Raw genomic sequence first — 16,867 nt, forward strand, 5'->3', positions numbered from 1 at the left:
CCCAAATTTGCAAAAGGAAAGTCTTCTCCATCCATGCATTTTCAAGGCATGTGAGAACACAGCTATACATGCATAGTAGTAACAGGAGAAACACGAAATGCCTATTATGGTATTTGATTGCTATTAAATCAGTGAGTGTCAGAAGATGTACTGCATTCCCCTTGGGGGCCTTCCCCCATTCAGCAGCTGCCGGTTACCCTACTCATGGCAAGTGTGCTCTCCCACTTCTAACTTTATTGTCACAACAAAAATTTCAGATCATCACATCCAAACCAGCCCACATTTACCAGTCTGTAATGCTGAAGTAGACGTGAAATACAAAGAAACCCTTCCAATGGCTATGTGCCTGTTCCCAAAGCTTTGCGGGGCTGGGGGCGGGGGGGGGGGGTGCTGACACAGCACAGGAGGACAACAGGTACATCCTAGGTGTACTACATGACCTAGAAAAAATGCCACCTTGCTTCTCCAGACTTCATGTTCCAGCTGGGGCTCTTTGTGACCCCCTGCCAGGTGCTTAGACTGCTGTACTGAAAAGAATACTGATAGAAAATGTGCTCTTTATAAAGACACTTGATGGCAAATTAAATGAAACCAATCCGAGCTACCTTAAGCAGTAAATGTTTTATTATGAGAAGAGAGATAGTTCATGGAACCACAGAGGAGAAATTCTTCTGGGTCTGCATCCACATTTCTCTGCCTCCTTGCTTTTGTCTGCGTTCCTGTCCCATTTTCTTTTGACCAATGGAGCATGTTCTTCTTTGTTTCAGTCCCTAGGATGAAATACAGTCAGCCTATTCTCTAAAGAAACTGACTGACTGGCTGTCAGTCCTAATCCAAATTTCTGAGAAAGAATTTAAGTGGCCCAGCCTGGGTCGGGAGTTCACTCCAAGCCTGATCTGTGTTTAGGGAAGTTGGGCTAAGATAGGTAGGAGCAGGGCCAGAAGTCTGGCCTATGGATCGGTAGTAAAGAGATCCATTCACCTAGTAACTCATGGACAAGCCAGACAACCAAAAGTCATATGCTCCAATGAGCAATTATGAAATGTAGGGCCTGGGTTATTGCTTCAAGGACATCCTGCCTTAAATACAGTGTTTCTTTTAACTTTATTAATTTGAAGAAGATTTAATTATCTTTAGAAATGTATCTACTATAAAATATCGTCATTTTTGTTTTTTTAAAATATCGTCATTTAAATTACACTGATTATAGCAGATGAAACTGACACAACTACTTATTATTTGTAATACTTTTCAAAACAGAGACATTAGTAGCAGAATTTTTATGTAAAAAGTGGTTTTATTTTATAACAATATTGCACATGCATGTGTACACAAGCATACCATATTTCATATTTTTGGATTTTCATATTTTTTGGATTTTTCTTGCGATGGAAAGTCATGGGCTGTGAGTTCCTATAGGCTATGCTCTGGATCTCACCTCTGTCAGTAGCTTTGTAAACATGGTCTGCATTGTCAGTTTCTCTTTGGAAAATGGGCTTAATGACTCCCTCAATAGGCTTTTATGAGGATTTTAAAAGGATAAAATATGTAAAATACATCGCACCATTTGTCACATAGTAAGTGCCCAATTAATGTTAATTCTCTTCCTCTAGAATAAAAGGAACATTAAATAAATACAATTTTTAGAAGGGAAAAGTTTCCAAGCACTTAAATCAAGAAGAGACATTATCTTATCAATAAAAACAGATACAAAAGTTGCCTCAGATGGAGTACCCAGGCATAGGCTAGGCAACTTTTTGGCAGCTGGTGGAGGCCATCAGTTAGCCAGGTTGTGGTTCCTAGCAACCTGCCACTCCTCCAACTAATACTAATCATTAATTTTGGCATCTATCACTTCTTTTCCTTCTGTTACCACCCATTTTAGTTGGGGTCAAGTTTGGTTTCATAAAACAGAAAAATCCCAACTAAGAGTAGCCTAAACAAGACAATAGTTTATTTCCTTCCTGCCATTAAAAAAAAAAAAAAAAAATCCTGAATTAGACATTAGGGCTTGTTGGGCAGCCCCATGAACAGGGACTGTATACCTACCTTTTTTCCTGCTCCACCATACCCACATGTGTCTGCCATCTGCCAGAGTACTTTGTGGTCCAGGATGGTCCTAAGCAATACGAGGAAAGTAATACAAAGACTGAGCCTGTCCTTCCCTGGGCATCCACATATACTTCTGCTTACATTTCACTGGACATAACTCAGGTAGGTACCATATCAAACTCCAAGGAGGCTGACAATATAACTTAGCTGGTGGGGGAAGGCCAGGTTTCTGTTCCTAGGTCCTAGGCAGCAAGGAGACAATGGATGTTGGGGCACACAATTAGCAATCACCACAATACCAAACTTGTCCAGACCATTTTCAGCCACAGACTCCTAACTGGCCTTCCCCTCTGCTGCTCTTTCTAATCTATCATGCACAGAAGTTAATAAGGCTAAAATGCTCTTCCACTTACAGAGTACAGGATTAGAACAGGCATTTCAAAATCACATCCTCTAACTTCCTAAACTCACTTCATTCCTGAGAATATTTAAAAACCACCCCTGCCGGGCAGTCCAGGTGGTTCAGCAGTTTTGCACCGCCTTTGGCCTAGGGTGTGATCCTGGAGACCCGGGATCAAGTCCCATGTCAGGCTCGCTGCGTGGAGCCTGCTTCTCCCTCTGCCTGTGTCTGTGCCTCTCTCTCTTTCTCTCTCTCTCTGTGTCTCTCATGAACAAATAAATAAAATCTTAAAAAAAAATAAAAATAAAAACCACCCCTGCCAAATCTTCTAAAGGTTCAGTTCATTTAAGACCTCATTCATTCAGCCACAAGAAGCCCCTCTCCTGGTTTTTCACCTTTCTCAAGTCAGGGCTCCAGCTAAGTCTTTCCCTCAACATCCTCTGAATGCAGCTAGGGTTCTTCTACCTCTAAAATCTGTCTTTCATTGTTTATACCACTTACCTAGGATTCATTCTAGTTCTTGTTCTCATTCCATCCCTGCTTGCTTTCTTTTTAAATATTTTATATATCTATTCATGAGAGCCACAGAGAGAGAGGCAGAGACATAGGCAGAGGGAGAAGCAGGCTCCCTGCAGGGAGCCTGATGAGGGACTCTATCCCAGGACTCCAGGATCACAACCTCAGCCAAAGGTTAAATGCTCAACCACTGAGCCACCGAGGTGCCCCCACTGCTTTCCTAGTCAAAATGTTTACATCCTTAGAAAGCAAAATAAAGTCCCATCTTCTCCTGGATGCATAGCCTGGAATTCATCCAATCAACTAGATATAATTTATCTGAATTGTATAGCCTTAATGTTTCTCCTATTTATTTAATGCTTATTATTAATCTACTCCAGTTTTACCTCTCCTCTAAAGCTGTCACAGAATCTTTCTATTCCTCAGGGTTACTATGAAGTTTAAATGCTTTATTTACCTGTTCTCATCTGCCACAGCTTCCAGTCTACACATAGTAAATATGCAGCAAATACTTCTGGCCTGGGTTACCTCTGCCTGAGTCTCACTTTGTATGACCTTAAACTTTATTTAAGATGCTATTTTGTTTTCCCCCAAATACTGTAAGGAATGAAAAACTGATGTTATCCTTTTTTGGGTGATATGGAGTAGACAAACCTGTAGTATTTTAATTTGTATCCCTATACTATTTTAGGATTTCTCCTGCCAAAGCAGAAAATAAAGTCTCATAATGAAGTATGTAATTTTCATATGTGGAAATCATCAATGTGCTTTCCTGAAACTTCTGTGGCCTATATATCATTTTTGCAGTACTTTATCCAGAAATGACTCTTGGAGCAAGAAGAGCAGATATTATATTTGATGCCAGAAGCTATATAAACTACTATGGAAGGGTGATTTTAAACTGATGCTTTTGGAAACGCCAACTAGATAAATCAAAGCAAAGGGAACTAGAGAGAAGTTTACTTTTTTTTTTTTTTTTTTTTTTTTTGAGAAGTTTACTTTGGATGCATCTATGGTTAAACATTAGCTTGGAATGAATAATTTGTGCTTATGCAGTCACTTAGAGGGCTCAAGAGTAGGCCAGGCAAGTCAGATCCCTGTTTCCTAATCTCCTAAACTCATTTCACTCAGTTCCTAAAAAACAACATTCAAAGTAGATCCACTGGAACTTACTGTACAACTACAGATTATTTGTTTTGATCACAATTCCTTTGGAGCAATCACATTCCCTTAGCTTAAATTACCTGCCTAGAAACAATTGAGTTTGGCACATTTTTTCCTGAGCAAAATGGAGAAAAATTTACTATGTGTTTCAGAGGTATGGCCTTGGTTTTCAAGAAATCCAATACTGTATTTTTGTTCTTAACATTTCAGAATTCTGAAAACATTTTGCTTTCCTGAATTGAGAATAGGGGGAAACTAATTTTCTAAAAAAATTGGATCTTCATGACCTCTTATAAAGTAAATACTGAAGCTTTTTAATGAACTGGCTTTAGAAATATTAATAGAGTAAGTCACAATCATGATCCCACCCTACTCTGTGATCCCCAAAAAACCAAAATTTTCTATCAGCTGAAGCAAGGACATAGACTAAGTCCTACTGATGTGTTCAGAATAAGTACTAATATTCATGACAAACTCTAGTATTTATTGATTACTTCCTAGGTTCTTGATGTGACAATACTATCATCCTCATTTTGGGTGAAGAAAACAAGGAGCAGAAAGGTTAAGTGACTTGTTTGCAATTATATAACTAGCAGATGGCACAGCCAGGATTGTGCCTGGATGTCTAGCCTCAGACTCTGCCTCTAATCATGCTGCTGTTCTATAATGAAGTAAGGAAGTGACTCTCCAGATGTCAACAAAAAAACCCGGTTCACCATCAGGTATCAGGCACAACTTAGGAAAAAGTTAGACTCTCAGAAACACATCTGACCTGGCATTCTGTTTCACTTACAGGAAAGTGAAAGACAGAAACAATGTAGAGAGAATGTAGTAGGAATTTGGAAACCCAGTAATAATACTTTCCCAGTTTTCACAAACACATGCCAACAGTGTAACAGGCATATTATCTAACATTTTGTAAATTGGAAATCCCTAGTAACAAATACTTCTGGTCCCACCAGCCTAATAGTAGGTCTAAAATTTGCATTGACATAAATATAAATTAATCAGACTGCAGTCTATTTGGTGGGATAAGTGAGGGTTTTCATAAAGTTGTTACCTGCGTTACACTGATATCTTTGATGATGCTGATGATTTGTCAATAAAAAACTTTTACTTACAATATAAAGGACAAAAGCAAATGCCATAAAGGAGTGATCTTCTGACCAATATTAATTATTACTTTGCAAACATTCAGGAAAATTTTAAAATAAAACACATAATATTTTTAAAAACTGTCTATTGGATGTTTGTGAAGATATTTAAGTCAGTGTGGAAGCACAGAAAATTATAAATATATAATGATAAAGTATAAATTTGGGTAATGGGATATGAAGAATAAATTTAATTTTTTAAAAGATTTTATTAATTTATTTGACAGAGAGAGAGAAAGCACAAGCAGGGGGAAGGGGCAGAGGGAGAGGGAGAAGCAGACTCCCCACTGAGCAGGGAGCCCGCTCCAGGCTCAATCCCAGGACCTTGGGATCATGACCTGAGCCAAGGACAGACAATTGACTGCACCACCCAGGCACCCCAAATAAATTTAATTTTAAAAGTGGGGTTATCATTGAATTTTCACATTAAGGAATCCAAGTTGATAACACCCCAACTGTGGTTACTACTCTAGTTCTACAAAAATCCTCTTTACTCTTTTAAAGAACAAAGATTTAGCATTAAGCTAGCTGCTTTTATTAATATAAAAATCACCCAGCAAGTGTTGATCTTAACTAGAGACTAGACATCAACACTATCATCTTCCAAAAGATTCATCTTTGGAAAGGTCCCATGGATTCCCCCCCAAGTCGCAGGTGGGTGAGCCACTGGAGATGGCTGATAAAAGAAGCTGTTAATAACAGCTTCAGTTCTCTAGGTGATTTGGTAAATGTCACAGAAAATAACAGGGAACTTGGAATGATGTAACAAGGATTGTTGTCAGATTACAGTACATGTTTTTATCAATTTCAAAAGATTTGGAGAGAATGCTCCCACAGCTCCAATCATTCTAAATAAGAGATCTAACCAACTTACTTATTATTCCACAAAATTAAAGCTTCTTGAAAAGTTCAAAGTATTTTCTAATTGAAAGATCTTAGTTTCTAATTTATAAGAAAAAACTGAAGAGATCTTTCTCAGAAAAATATAATTTTGTTATTTAAAATATCTAATGTTAACATCTGAATAACTGATATGAACATCAGAACTTCAGAGTCAGGGCTGTGAAATTAGATTTGGTTAAAATTTTGACTTTTCTAATCTGTGACTGTGAGACCTAGGACATAATTTGCTTTTTCTATGCTTAATTTTGTCATAAGTACTGCATACTTCACAAGGTTATCCTAAGTTTGAAATGAAATGTGCAGCAGTGTTTAACAAGTATGTGACATGTGGTAAAGATCTCAAATATGATGGTCTTTTAAAAAATTCAATATATAGGCATCCCTTACTGTTCTTCTTTACCAGTGGAAAGCAGGTGGCCCACAGTGAATACAGGAATATCAGTTTATTCACTGCAATGCTATAACCATGTCTGGTATATTATAAGTGCTCAAGAAATATTTTTTGATTGGAGAACTAATACTTTATTATTATTTGAAATGGAATATCCTACTATTCTAAAGTCTATGATTTTCATATCCTAAAATGTCTTTTCTTCTATTATAAAATATAAGAGGGGTTCTCACTATTGATCCCATGGACATTAAAAGGATAATAAGGGAATATTATGAATAACCTATGCGCACAAGTTTGATAACTTAGATGTAATTGATCAATTCCTTGAAAGATGTAATATACCAAAACTCACACAAGAAAAAATAGACAATATGAACTGACCTATAGCTACTAAAGAAATTTAACCAATAAATAATCATCTTCTAAAACAGAAAGCATCAGGGCCAGATGGTGAATTCTGCCAAATATTTTAGGAAGAAACAATAACACTCCACAGTCTCTTCCAGAAAATAAAAACAAAAGGAACACTTTATTCATTCTATGAGGCTAGCGTTACCTAATACCAAAAGTAGATAAAGACATTATAAGAAAGGAAGATGACAGACCAATATCTCTTATGAACACAGATGCAAAATTCAACAAAATATTAGCAAATCAAATCTGACAATGTATACAAAGAATTATACACTATAATCCAATGGTATCAATCCATTTCATCAACAAGCTAAAGAAGAAAATTTATACTATCATATTAATACAAGCAGAAAAATAATTTGACAAAATCTAACACCAATATGATAAAAACAATCATAGAAAACTAGGAATAGGGACACCTGGGTGGCTCAGCGGTTGAGTGTCTGCTTCTGCTCAGGGTGTGATCCCAGTCTGGGGATTGAGTCCTGCATTGGGCTCCCTGCAAGGGGTCTGCTTCTCCCTCTATCTCTCTGCATCTCTCTGTGTGTCTTATATGAATAAATAAATAAAATCTTAAAAAAAAGAAAAAAAATTAAGCAAGGAATAGAGGCGACCTTCCTCAACTTGATAAAGCATAACTACAGAACAACCTATAGCTAACATCATATTTAATGAAGAGAAACTATTCTGTTTTTCCACTAAGATCAGGAACAAGGCAAGGATTTCCTTTCTCACCCCTTTTATTCAACATTGCACTGGAAGTCCTAATTAATGCAATAAGAAAAGAAATAAAAGGTATACAGATTGGGAAGAAATAAAGCTGTTTTTGTTCTCAGATGATACAAATAAATGTCTGTGTAGAAGATCCCAAAGAATCAACAAGAAAACAACAAAAAAATTGGAACTAATAAGTGATTTATAGCAAGGTTGCAGGGTACAACACTGATATGGAAGAGTCACTTTTTTATATATCAGCAATGAACAATTGGAATTTGAAATGAAAAATAAATATCCATTTATATTAGCACCAAAACAATGAAACACTTAAGCAAAATTATAAGATCTATATGAAGATCAGATAACTTAAATAGGATACATTTGAAAAACTTTACTGAACGTACAGGTAATGTCAGATTTTTTTATTTCCCTCACAATACGCTTTTTACAACCCAGTTTGTGCAGAAATTCCTATTTTTCAGGACATTACTATCCCATAACAATGACAGGATACATATATCTTTAAAAATAGATCCATGTAGGGGATCCCTGGGTGGCTCAGTGGTTTAGCGCCTGCCTTTGGCCCAGGGCGCGATCCTGGAGTTCTGGGATCGAGTCCCACGTCAGGCTCCCAGCATGGAGCCTGCTTCTCCCTCTGCCTGTGTCTGTCTGTCTGTCTCTCTCTCTCTCTCTGTCTATCATAAATAAATAAATAAATCTTTAAAAAAAATAGATTCATGTACATTGTTGATAAGACAGCTTCAGATTTTAAATAGGAGATTCCACTTAAGTATATCATTGTTTTCTCTGGAAAACAGACCCATCCATCAGTTTTTCCACTTATGCAGCCACAATCTCTAAGCTATACGACTTGAAACAAACTAGTGGACCTCTCTAAACTTACTTTCATTTATTAAACAGAGATATTCAGGGTCCTAAATGAGAAGAACATGCAACCAAGAATACTTTGTCCAGCAAGGTTCTCATTCAGAATGGAAGGAGAGATAAAGGGCTTCCAAGACAGGCAGGAACTGAAAGAATATGTGACCTCCAAACCAACTCTGCAAGAAATATTAAGGGGGACTCTTAAAATTCCTCTTTAAGAGGAAGTCCAATGGAACAATCCAGAAAAACAGGGACTGAATAGGTATCATGATGACACTAAACTCTTATCTTTCAATAGTAACTCTGAAAATGAATGAGCTTAATGACCCCATCAAAAGGCGCAGGGTTTCAGACTGGATAAAAAAGCAGGACCCATCTATTTGCTGTCTACAAGAGACTCATTTTAGACAGAAGGACACCAACAGCCTGAAAATAAAAGGTTGGAGAACCATTTACCATTCAAATGATCCTCAAAAGAAAGCAGGGGTAGCCATCCTTATATCAAATAAACTAAAGTTTATCCCGAAGACTGTAGTGAGAGATGTAGAGGGACACTATCTCATACTTAAAGGATCTATCCAACAAGAGGACTTAACAATCATTAATATATATGCCCCGAATGTGGGAGCTGCCAAATATATCAATTAATAACCAAAGTTAAGACATACTTAGATAATAATACACTTATACTTGGTGACTTCAATCTAGCGCTTTCTACCCTCGATAGGTCTTAGGTCTTCTAAACACAACATCTCCAAAGAAACAAGAGCTTTAAATGATACACTGGACCAGATGGATTTCACAGATATCCACAGAACTTTACATCCAAACTCAACTGAATACACATTCTTCTCAAGTGCACATGGAACTTTCTCCAGAATAGACCACATACTGGGTCACAAATCGGGTCTGAACCGATACCAAAAGATTGGGATCATCCCCTGCATATTCTCAGACCATTATGCCTTGATATTAGGACTAAATCACAACAAGAAGTTTGGAAGGACTTCAAACACATGGAGGTTGAGGACCACCATGCTAAAAGATGAAAGGGTCAACAAGGAAATTAAGGAAGAATTAAAAAGATTCATGGAAACTAATGAAGATGAAGATACAACCATTCAAAATCTTTGGGATATAGCAAAAGCAGTCCTGAGGGGTAAATACATCGCAATACAAGCAGCCCTCCCAAAACTGGAAAGAACTCAAATACAAAAGCTAACCTTACACCTAAAGGAGCTAGAAAAAAAAAAAAAAAAAAGCAAATAGATCCTACACCCAACAGAAGAAGAGACTTAATAAAGATTCAAGCAGAACTCAATGAAATCGAGACAGAAGAACTGTGGAACAGATCAACAAAACCAGGAGTTGGTTCTTTGAAAGAATTAATAAGATAGAAAAACCATTAGCCAGCCTTATTAAAAAGAAGAGAGAGAAGACTCAATTTAAGAAAATCATGAATGAGAATGGAGAGATCACTACCAACAACAAGGAAATACAACTTTAAAAACCTATTATGAGCAGCTATATGCCAATAAATTAGGCAATCTAGAAGAAATGGACGCATTTCTGGAAAACCACAAACTACCACAACTGGAACAGGAAGAAATAGAAAACCTGAACAGGCCAATAACCAGGGAGGAAATTGAAGCAGTCATCAAAAACCTCCCAAGACACAAGAGTCCAGGGCCAGATGGCTTCCCAGGGGAATTCTATCAAACGTTTAAAGAAGAAATCATACCTATTCTACTAAAGCTGTTCGGAAAGATAGAAAGAGATGGAGTACTTCCAAACTCGTTCTATGAGGCCAGCATCACCTTAATTCCAAAACCAGACAAAGACCCCACCAAAAAGGAGAATTATAGATCAATATCCCTGATGAACATGGATGCAAAAATTCTCAACAAGATACTAGCCAATAGGATACAACAATACGTTAAGATTATTCACCATGACCAAGTAGGATTTATCCCCGGGATGCAAGGCTGGTTCAACACTCGAAAACAATCAATGTGATTCATCATATCAGCAAGAGAAAAAACAAGAACCATATGATCCTCTCAATAGATGCAGAGAAAGCATTTGACAAAATACAGCATCCATTCCTGATCAAAACTCTTCAGAGTGTAGGGATAGAGGGAACATTCTTCAACATCTTAAAAGCCATCTACAAAAAGCCCACAGCAAATATCATTCTCAATGGGGAAGCACTGGGAGCCTTTCCCCTAAGATCAGGAACATGACAGGGATGTCCACTCTCACCACTGCTATTCAACATAGTACTGAAAGTCCTAGCCTCAGCAATCAAGCAACAAAAGGAAATCAAAGGCATTCAAATTGGCAAAGAATAAGTCAAACTCTCCCTCTTTGCCGATGACAAGATACTCTACATAGAAAACCCAAAAGCCTCCACCCCGATATTGCTAGATCTCATACAGCAATTCGGCAGTGTGGCAGGATACAAAAATCAATGCCCAGAAGTCAATGGCATTTCTATACACTAACAATGAGACTGAAGAAAGAGAAATTAAGGAGTCAATCCCATTTACAACTGCACCCAAAAGCATAAGATACCTAGGAGTAAACCTCACCAAAGAGGTAAAGGATCTATACCCTAAAAACTGCAGAAGACTTCTGAAAGAAATTGAGGAAGACACAAAGAGATGGAAAAATATTCCATGCTCATGGATTGGAAGAATTAATATTGTGAAAATGTCAATGTTACCCAGGGCAATTTACATGTTTAATGCAATCCCTATCAAAATACCATGGACTTCCTTCAGAGGGTTGGAACAAACCATCTTAATTTAAGATTTGTGTGGAATCAGAAAAGACCCCGAATAGCAGAGGAATATTGAAAAAGAAAACAATGCCAGGGGCATCACAATGCCAGATTTCAGGTTGTACTACAAAGCTGTGAGCATCAAGACAGTATGGTACTGGCACAAAAACAGACACATAGATCAATGGAGCAGAATAGTGAACCTAGAAATGGGCCATCAATTTTATGGTCAACTAATATTTGACAAAGCAGGAAAGACTATCCACTGGAAAAAGGACAGTCTCTTCAATAAATGGTGCTGGGGAAATTGGACATCCACATGTAGAAGAATGAAACTAGACCACTCTCTTGCACCAGACACAAAGATAAACTCAAAATGGATAAAATATCTAAATGTGAGACAAAAATCCATAGATGAGAACACAGGCAACACCCTTTTTGAACTCGGCCACAGTAACTTCTTGCAAGATACATCTATGAAGGCAAGGGAAACAAAAACAAAAATGAACTACTGGGACTTCATCAAGATAAGAAGCTTTTGCACAGCAAAGGATACAGTCAACAAAACTAAAAGACAACCTACAGAATGGGAGAAGATATTGCAAATGACATATCAGATAAAGGGCTAGTAGCCAAGATCTATAAAAAACTAATTAAACTCAACAGCAAAGAAAGAAACAATCCAATCATGAAATGGGCAAAAGACATGAAGAGAAATTTCACCAAAGAAGACATAGACATGGCCAACAAGCACATGAGAAAATGCTCTGCATCACTGGCCATCAGGGAAATGCAAATCAAAACCACAATGAGATACCACCTCACACCAGTGAGAATGGGGAAAATTAACAAGGCAGGAAACCACAAATGTTGGAGAGGATGCAGAGAAAAGGGAACCCTCTTACACTGTTGGTGGGAATGTGAGGGAATGCCCTACGACCCAGCAATTGCACTGTTGGGGGACTTACCCCAAAGATACAGATGCAATGAAACACTGGGACACCTGCACCCCGATGTTTCTAGCAGCAATGTCCACAATAGCCAAACTGTGGAAGGAGCCTCGGTGTCCATCGAAAGATGAATGGATAAAGAAGATGTGGTTTATGTATACAATGGAATATTCCTCAGCCATTAGAAACGACAAATACGCACCATTTGCTTCATGGTGGATGGAACTGGAGGGTATTATGCTGAGTGAAATAAGTCAATAGGAGAAGGACAAACATTATATGGTCTCATTCATTTGGGGATTATAAAAAAATCATGAAAGGGAATAAAGGAGAAAAAATGAGTGGGAAATATCAGAAAGGGAGACAGAACATGAGAGACACCTAACTCTGGGAAACAAACTAGGGGGGGTGGAAGGGGAGGTAGGTGGGGGGTGTGGGTGACTGGGTGACAGGCACTGAGGGGGGCACTTGATCGGATGAGCACTGGGTGTTATTCTATATGTTGGCAAATTGAACACCAATAAAAAATAAATTTATATAAAAAATAAAAGTATCTCTATTTACAGATGACATAATCTTAAATATTGATAAGTCTAAAGGATATATTTTTAAAACTACTAGAACTAATAAGCAAGTTTAACAGGATCATAGAATATAAGGTGAACTTACAAAAATCAGTTGAATTTATATAAAATAGCATTGAAAGATCCAAAATACTAAATTAAGAAAATAATTCCTTTTATAATAATATCCAAAAGAATATAATACTTAGGAATAAACTTCATGGCTCAGGAGATTCAACATTGTAAGGATAGCAGTACTCTCCTAGTTGATCCATAGATTGAATACAATCTCTAGCGAAGTTTTAGCTTGCTTTTTCACATAAATTGACAAGCCAGTCCTAAAATTCATGTAGAAATGCAAGAGACTCAAGTAGCCAAAATAATCTTGAAAAAGAGGAATAAACTGTGAACACTCACATTTACTGGTCTCAAGCTTACTACAACAATAGTAATCAAGACCATGTGGTACTGGCATAGGGTAGATATATAGACCTACAGAATAGAATAGAGACCAAAATAAAAGCTTACATATGGTCAATTGACTTTTGACAAGGGTACCAAGACAATTCTTTTCAACAAATGGTGCTGGGACAGCCGGATATTCACATACAAAGAATGAAGTTGGACCCCCTAGCTCATATCATATACAAAAATTAACATATGTAAACCTAAATGTAAGAGCTAGAACTATAAACCACTTAGAAAAAAAAACACAAGCATAAATCATGACTGTCTATTTAGGCAATAATTTTCTAGATAGGACATCAAAAGCATAAGTGACAAAAAAAAGAGAAAAAGAGGATAAGAGAGGGAGGGATGGAAGGAGAGACTGGGAGAGGGAAGGAGGAAGGAAGGAAGGATGTATATCTGACATCAACACTGAAGAATTGTTTTGCTTCCAATGATAGCACCATCAAGAAAGTGAAAATTACTCACAAAATGGGAGAAAATATTTTCAAATCATGTCACTTAAGAGACTTATTTCGCAATATATTTTTTAAAAATCTTACTACCCCACCATAAAAACACAAATGACCCAATTTTAAAATGGGCAAAAGACTTGATAGACATTTATCCAAGTAATATATGGAAATGATCGATAAGCCCATGAAAAGACATTCAACATCATTAGTCATTAAGAACCAATATGAAGTACCACTTCATACCCATGAAGATGGATATAATCAAAAAGATAGACAATTACTAATGCTGGTGAGATGTGAAGACAATAGAACCGTTATGCATTGCTGCTGGGCATGTAAAATGGTGCAGCTACCTTAGGAAATAATGAAGCACTTACTCAAAATGGAATTTTCATATGACCTGTCAGTTCCATGCTGTAGTGGCTACTTTGAAGCAAATGATTGGAGATCTCATCTTTGAAGGTAGGTCTCAAATCAAAGGAATGTTATGAATTCTGACATTAAAATGTCAGAGGTACTATTACACAAATATGCAAATCTTTGCAAATCTTATCCAGCAAAATCCTTCTAAATTCTATAGAGGCAAACTCTCATTAAACCCTTATCTATATTAGCACTAGTGTTAGTTCTATTTGTTCTTGGTATTTGTTTGCCTCTTCAGTACATCCAAATAGTTGATGTCTTCTTATATAATCAATGTCTATTTAGACCCATGTCATAAGACTTGGGCCTGCATTTTGGCATTTTAAACAATCATAGGTTTTTAGTTGTGCTTTCTTTTTTTAAAGACTTTATTTCTTTATTTTGAGAGAGAGAGACCACAATCAGAGGGCAGAGGCAGAGGGAGAAGGTGAAGCAGACTCCTCAAGAACAGGGAGCCCGACATGGAACTCAATCCTTGGACCCTGAGATCATGACCTGAGCTGAAGGCAGACACTTAATGGACTAAGCCACCCAGGCTCCCATGCTATCTTTCTCTTGCCTAGCACAAAGCTCTCCTTTATTGAAGTTGAATCCCTGGATAGTAAAGCAACATTAGTGTATACATGTTAGGTCTCTGTACTCTGACCTAAAACACCCAGCTGCTCAGCCCCTCCAGTCCAGCTTCCAACATCCATGCTGTTCCCTCAATAGACAGGCCACTGTTCATTCTGGAAAGTTCTCTCTCCCTCTTAATCCCTCTCATTCCCTTCTTTTCTCTTTCTTTCTCTTCCTCTCTCTTTCCACCTGTCTCCCCCTCTTTCCATCCTTCTCCTTTGTTCCATTTTCCTCCAAAAATCCAAATCCTATCATACTAACTTAAAAAACAACAGCAACAAAATCTAAAGGAATTTTCTTTCTTATTCCCTCTATCTTAATATATGAGTATTTTCTCTGTGCTCCAATTGAATAAAGATGGGAAATCTAACATATTGAGCATATTGAGAGTTTACTGTGTGGTAGGCTCTACATACTCTATTACAGAGTGGTTGTGGAAAGTTAGCGAAAAGACATGATTGCCAAATGATGCATGAGGTGGACCCAGGCACTCAGGTTCCTCATCCTTGTCCCCGTCTTTGAAATATGGGTGCCTCTTGCCTTTCCCATTTCCAAAGGCTGCTTCGAGGACATAGCCTTGAAAGAGCAAGAGAACATCCATATGCTATACATTACTGAACCCAGTTAAGACCCCTTTAGATTTAAGATTTGGCAGATGGGTGTGGAGATCCATTCATCTTGCTGCCACCCAAGACAAGCCTCCTACATAAGTTCATTTTGCTTATCAAAACTCCCACATACCATGTGGAGTGGCCTGTCTTTTTCTTAGGTCTCTTCCTGTCCTTCATGTATAGGGGGCAGTTTTAGTTGACCCTGGCAACTCTGGAGAGGGTTGCAAACCAAACACAGGGATCACCTCATTTAATCCTCCCAATATCTCACATAATGAAAGTTTTATTAATCCAATTTTACAGAGAAAAACAGGTGTGGAAATGTTAGGAAGGCACCTGTCATGGGAGGTAGAGCTGGGATTCAAACTCAGGGAGACTGATTCCAAAGCTAGTCCTGGGCTCTTGATTCCACTGGCCAGAATCTTACCTATATTCAGGTAACTAGTTTCTAGATGACCTGCTCTTCTCATTTGACTGTGAATTTGGGATGAGGTATAGGGATGGGGGTGGGAAAGCATCCTCTTATTCTTCCTTCTATCTTGCCAGCCCCTGGCACAATGCCTGGGACATACTGGTGCTCAATTCACATTTACAGAACTAAATTATGATAGTGTTCCCATGGGAAATTACAAACAGCTTTAGGATAATGCTTCATAATATTTGTTCAGAAATGTCTTGTGGCAAAAAAAGACTGGATTTCAATGATGTACTATTCACCCACTCCTTATTACGTAGAATGATCTGCCCTATCAATACCAGCCACTCTGTTCCTCAGTACTCAGAAAGAAGCAATGGCTCTGTCCAACCACTGATGAAGAGAGAAGATGATGATTACAACAACAATAACTAGTATCATCATCACCATAAATGTCAGTACTCTAAGTGTTTTATACATGCATTGTTTCATACATATAATAAACCTATGAAGTATGTCCTATTACCTCCATTTTAAAGCTAAGAAAGATAAGAAAACTGAGACTCAAGTTAAATAACCTGTCTGAGGTCATGGAGATTCAATCCCATCTGTCTCCCTGCAGAACACAGGCACATCAATGCCCCCAACCCACTGAACATCACTCGCCAATCCTGCACTGGAACAGAGCTGGTGCTATCAGGCCAGAGAAGGAGCAGCTCTCAACCAATGTTCTCTCTGCTCCCCGAAAGGTCCTCCAGGTCTGAGAAGTCCTACAACATTCTTTGGCCCTAGACAATACCACTTTACACAAATGACCACCACTTATTTTAAACAGAAGATACTATTTTTGTTTCCTTAGTGGTTTTTTTTTTCCTCTGTTGCTAGCCTCAACATCTCCACAAAACTGTTAGCAGCATAATGATCATCTCAATTCCATTTCAAAGAATTTATAATTCCTTTTTTGGGTGTCCCTAACCCAGAATACA

At 37.8% G+C, this 16,867-nt stretch overlaps 1 long non-coding RNA gene across 2 annotated transcripts in view; it reads right to left on the reverse strand.

Annotated features, from left to right (window-relative positions):
* Positions 1 to 615: 615 nt before the first annotated feature.
* The window catches only part of LOC144312067 (uncharacterized), a 41,821-nt gene continuing 25,569 nt past the window's right edge, over positions 616 to 16,867 (reverse strand). For both annotated transcript variants that reach the window (XR_013377506.1, XR_013377507.1), the window contains 2 exons: positions 2,050 to 2,119; positions 616 to 770 (listed from right to left, as the gene is read on the reverse strand). This is a non-coding gene — a long non-coding RNA (uncharacterized LOC144312067). The remainder of the gene's footprint in view (positions 771 to 2,049; positions 2,120 to 16,867) is intronic.

This window comes from Canis aureus, chromosome 4 (genome assembly GCF_053574225.1).
Source record: "Canis aureus isolate CA01 chromosome 4, VMU_Caureus_v.1.0, whole genome shotgun sequence".
In the NCBI taxonomy this organism is placed as follows: domain Eukaryota; kingdom Metazoa; phylum Chordata; class Mammalia; order Carnivora; family Canidae; genus Canis; species Canis aureus.